Genomic DNA, 6,016 nt, shown 5'->3' with positions numbered 1-6,016 from the left:
GGTTAAGGACAAGGCAATTTGCCTTTGGTTGACTACATCGAGCCTATCCAGTTAGAGGAAGACTCGGGTGGTGTTTCGTGAAGACGCGCTCCGTCCCTCCAGCCAGAGTACTACTCCTGTCCTTTCTGGCGTACCGGTTGTGTAGCTGGTGGCTTCACCCCTTGAGGCGAGAGCGACTGCTTGTTGCACAGCTGGAGGAGGGATGGCGATGCTACCATGACACTGGGCTATTTCACAACCTTGACGTTTAACTGGAGGTCACATGCCTGCGTGGTCATGTCCTTCATGGATCGAGGGGTAACAAGAACAGAACTGTAAGTACCAGACGGGAAAACGCAGGCTTTGCGACTATCCAGTAACTTGCGAGCAACTGGGTAAGGCAATTTTTCCTTTACTGGATGTGTTGGGCAGCCCGCTAATCAAGATACATGGGACAATCCCGACAGGAGGCAGCATGGTCGCCATTGAAGTTGTCACAGCAGGGAAAAGGAGGTGGACAATCGCCCTCATGCACATCCCTACCACAGGTCACACATTTAGCTGCCCATCAAGATGTTCTGGTGTGGTTGAAACGATGACACTGGTAGCATCGCATCGGGTTCGGAATGTATGGCCGGTGATAATTTCATAGCCTGCTTTGATCTAAGCACCACTCCATCGAAGGTGAAGAAAAGTGCGGGTGGTCATTAGATGATGAACGGCAATGACACCCTGATCAGACAGGGAAGATTGTATTTCGACCTGGGTTGGACCGTCGAGCAGCCTGGTGTGAATTACACCATGGTGAAAAGAAGTTCTATGGGCGTAGACACAAACAGGGTAACTGTGGAGAAGCGAGGCAGCAAGCAGTAGTTGTGCTTGACAATCAAATGTCTTTTCCAAAAGCAATGTGCCATTCCATAAACGAGAGCTGGATTTCACAGGTTCAGTAATTACACCTTCCTGAATAATAAACGCGTTTACCGTGGGGAAGGACTGACCGTCTTCAATACGTGAGACCACTAGGAACCGTGGTGCAGCGGGAATGATCTGGGAATCTATACCGTCATTACTTTTACGTTCCGCTGACGTTGATTGGGAAGATGATTGACCCATTGCGAGAACATCCGCCATGGTTGGCTGCATCTCCGATGGCGCACTCCTAACTGTGGGCCCCTTCAAAACGGGGCGCACCCGCCTTAGGTGATTGTTCACACCTCAGGTACACCTCCCGAACATCTGACAGAGGGCCCAATCTGGAGTTTGGGAGGGCTACAGCTCGGGCAATCACCCGTCCGCGGGGCTAGCCTGTCCCAGCGGGTACCTGTCGACCTAGGGCTGGTAATTACGTGTTACCCAGCTACATGGGCCGCATGGGCCATCCTTCAGGAGCGCACAGCGAGGAAGATGAGAAAGAGGAATCTCAAATGCCGAAGTGGAGGAACGAGAGGAGAAGGGAAAACAAGAAATGAAAAGGGAACGAAAAAACAAAGCTGAGACTTCTTACGTCAGCGACAGAATGCAGAATATTCCCAGTAACACCCCAGACATGTTACCCAGGGGAGGAGAGAAAGAATAGGAAGGATTGATATGCAGCACGGTCCGGAAAAAATGCTGCAAAGGCTGGGGCCGCGTGGTAGCCAAGCACGAACCTGTGGGGTTGTGTGGTGGTAGCTGCTGTTTGTGTGCCTGGCGCTACCCTAGGATCCCCTATTGTATACTAGTTCTGCAAGGTTCGCAGGAGAGCTTCTGTAAAGTTTGGAAGGTAGCAGATGAGGTACTGGCGGAAGTAAAGCTGTGAGGACGGGGCGTGAGTCGTGCTTGGGTAGCTCATTTGGGAGAGCACTTGCCCGCTAAAGGCAAAGGTCCCGAGTCCGTCAGACAGTTTTTATCTGCCAGGAAGTTTCATATCAGCGCACACTCCGCTGCAGAGTGAAAATCTCATTCTGTATACTAAAATAGTTTTAGTGTGGTAGCCGTAGTGACTGAAGGCGTAGTAATATACTGTGGTTATCATGTGGTGATCATGTGGTGATTACTGTGACATCTTGCATCTGTTCTGTGGCAGTACATATTTCAGGAGGAAAAAAAAATTGAAGATAATTCGTAAAAGTCAAGAGCATTCTAGGTTTATTTAGAATATTAACAAATGATTCAGAATGTTCTAATATACTCTGTAAATTAGTGTCCTAGAATATCGTGTAACATTATTTAAACATTCGAATACGTTACAGTCCTCCAGAATACTGTTTCAAAATCTTTAGGTATTCGTGATCATTGCAGAAATGTCCAGACGTTTCTGTAACAAACTGGATTATTTTCGAGCATTGTCCTTGGTATTCTGTGAATGTATGGTTAAGTGCCTGACAGTACTCAATGTGAAATAAGGAGCACTTTCGCATTTTTATTCTTCAGACCACTTAAGTGAACATTCGACAGTATCTTCGTAAAAATTACGTTCATACGAATTCTATTTCGCGAATTTTCTGAGTCATTATTTCTCAGAGAACATAGGATTAAACAACCAAGCGAAGCTCTTCTTTAGAAGTTGGTGTAAGAAAGACAATACATTTTATTTTCAAGGTGGGAGATCTCATCAGCAATAAGTGGCACGTTTACCTAAAATGGAAGAGAGATGTAGCCGATTTTGTGACATATTTCAAGTTTCCAATCAGGAGAAATTATTTGTTGCGTTTTCATCGGTTTTTGGAGTTCCACAGTGCGTGTTGATAGTCCTTTGCGTGTATAGTGTAGTGTAGTTTTCCACTATCTTCAGTATGGACAGGGACTGAGTACAGATGCGAGCTGAGTTCGTGACATTTCGCTCTCAGCTCCAGACTTACCACTCGCACTAAAATTGACTCCTCAAACGTGGTCGAGTGGGTGGTAACATCAGGTCTTGGCAGGCAGCGGAAGACTCCCAGGGGCCGCACCCTAGGCCTCGCAGGTTTGTCTGTGAGCCACAGACGGCACCTGAAACATGCCTGTCAGCGTCCTCAGACAGATGCAATTGCTTGTCTTGTTTCAGAGGAAACCCTTCAGCCCCCAAGATCTGGACGCACACACCAGGTGGAATGACATACTTGGGAGCTCCAATGTTAGGCGCATTATGGGGCCCCTTAGGAACATAGCTGCCAAGGATGGGAAGAAAGCCAATGTGCACTCATGTGCATACCGGTTTGATCATTCCAGATGTGGAACGGGCCTTCTTAGGGCCATGAAGAGCACAGGGTGCAGCCAGGTGCAAGTGGCGGCTCAAGTCAGTAGCAATGATGTGGGTCACTGGATTGTAAGAGGTTCCCCCTGGTTTCCAGCAGCTATCAGAAGTGCTAAGGACTAGTAGCCTTGCTTGTGAGGCGGAAACGGAGCTCACCATTGTACCAGAGATCCGCAGTCGGTCCTGTCGGCTACGCTGCAGTGCCCATTGCAGGGTCTGAATCAGAAGCTCAGTCGGTTCTGCGACAGTGTAGGCAGCACATTCCTCGACTTGCACCGTACGGTGGTAGGGTTTCGGATTCCATTGAATAACCCAGGAGTCCACTACATGCAGGTGGCGACTACACGGTAGCATCGTCTGTGTGGCGTGGACTGGCCGTTTTTTTAGGTTACAGGATCTCGGGATAAGGAAAAAAGGTTTTAGTCATAAAGGGTGCAGGCTAAACAAAAGAAGAACATAGATACAGGAAGAATTGGTGTAACAATTGTAAATTGTAGGTGTGTTGGTTAAGTACCAGAGCTCCAAAGGCTAATAGAAAACACCTATGCTCAAATAGTTATAGGCACAGAAAGCTGGCTAAAGCAGGGGTAAGTTCAGTCGGAATTTTTATGGAACACCTAACTGTGTTCAGAAATGATATGCTAAATGCAGATGGCGGTGGCGTTTGTTAATTTTAGAAGTACCTCTACCTTGTTCCAAAACTGAAGTACATAGTTCCAGTGAATTGGCATGGGTAGCGGTCATACTTGGCCATCGGAATAAAATAATTTTCTGATCTGGGTTGGGACGTCGCTAAAAGCATCCAGATGCTGGAAGGTTCGAAGCACACTTGAGTTTACTTTAGACCTTACAACTGTATGTGCCGTGTACGAGATTCTAATTGGAGTCACCACCAACAATATGTTGGCGTACCTCCGGATTTAAACACCCGAAATTGTGCTAAACGCATTCTCTGAAAATCGTTTGGAACCATTAGCAAATGTTTGTGAAACCCGCTTGACCTTTTTGCAACAACTAATCCTAAGCTAATAAAGAGCATTAAAACGTATACAGGGATTAGTGAGAGCAGGGTTATTGTATCGAGTGTGAGTACCGCAAAATACCTTAGGTATCTGTCGACACTACCTTGAATTCGGGCCACATCTGGTCTGCACTTACTCTCCAGTCCTTTCAAATTAACAAAGCTGATCCTCCGTGGCACACAAAAAAGGTCAGAACACTGTTGTTGTAACAACGAAAAAGAATGCAAATTGGAAAGAACGTTAAATCCCGAGGATTGGCAATCTTATACAGAAGCTCGAAGTGTAGTATGGACTTCAGTTTCCACAATGAAACTACTGTAAGCATCTCAGACTGGATTTTCTGGCAGGTCTCGAGACAAAGATATTCTGGTCATATGTACATTATATTACCATGAGAGACAATCGAGGCCTTCTCTGCACAGTAACAATTGAAACACTATGTATGACAGTGCTGCTAAAGCAGATCTGCTAAACAAAGCCTTCCGACATTTCTAAACCAAAGACGAAGAAGTAAATGTTGCGGAACTGGAGTCAAGAACAGCTGCCACCATGAGTAACTTAGTAGATATCCGGAGCGTAGTGAAGCAACTTAACAACCTGGACTGAAAGGCCTGATTTTATTAAGTGATTTAAGGACGGAGGTATTGCAGCAGCAGTCTCTGTGAAGAGCCTAATTGGTATTGAATCATATACAACTGTTTACTCGACGAGAAACAGCTTTTTACTAACATGAAGTGTTGAGTGCTATCGACAAGGAATTTGCAATTATTTACTTAATTACAGGTTTCCAGAAGGCTTTTGACACCGTACTTCTGTGCTTATGCAATGTCTCAGGTATGTAACTGGACTGTGACCTCTGAAAGGAAATCACGAATCCATAGTAATATATAGTAATATATAGCATTCCCCAAGGTAGTGTTATAGAGAAGGAACAGCAGAGGACCTGGAGGCAGGAGAGAGTCTGAACAGCCATCTTAGGCTGCTTACTAGACGATGAACGACAGCGTGATCTGCAAGGTCAACAGAAGCTCCAAACAAATTGCAGTAAGATTTAGAAGAGGTATCTTCATAGTGCGGAAATTGGCTATTAACTCTAAATAATGAGAAGTGTGGGGTCTTCACCTGAGTGCTGAAAGAAATCCATTAAAATTAGGCTACATTATAAATCGAACATGTATACAGGCCACAAATTCACCTAAATACCTAGGAATTACAATTATGATCAACTTAAATTGGAAAGAACCTATGGAAAATAGAACTCAAATCTACTAAAGCTAGTGCCTACACTACGATTGTCTGTTCTCATTTGGAGTACTGCTGCACGGCGTGTGATCCTTATCACGTAGGATTAACGGAATACATCGAGAATGTTTGAAGAAGCGCAGCACGTTTCGTATTATCCCGAAATAGCAGAGAGTCACCGAAATGATCCGGCTTAGGATGTGATGTGGACATGATTAAAACTGCTTCTCATTGTGGCAGGACCCTTCCAAAAAATTTCCGTCTCCAACTCTCTCCTCATGCGAAAATAATGATGGTATGTCTCCTAATGTAGGTTAGCCTGAACGTAACAAAGTAAGCGAAATCAGAGTTTGCGCAGAAAGAAAGAATTTTGTTTTTCTGTGCACTGTTCTAGAGTGGAAAAGAGAATTATTGTGAAGGTGGTTCCATGAACCCTCTGCCAAGCACTATAGTGTGATATGTAGGGTATACTTTCAGACGAAAAGCGAAATGATTAGCTATCGTAAAATCTCATTCGTGTACGGGACAATGACATGTTACAGCGCTCGGTGAAATA

This window comes from Schistocerca nitens, chromosome 8 (genome assembly GCF_023898315.1).
Source record: "Schistocerca nitens isolate TAMUIC-IGC-003100 chromosome 8, iqSchNite1.1, whole genome shotgun sequence".
NCBI classification, from domain to species: Eukaryota; Metazoa; Arthropoda; class Insecta; order Orthoptera; family Acrididae; genus Schistocerca; species Schistocerca nitens.
This window is presented reverse-complemented; position numbering follows the sequence as displayed.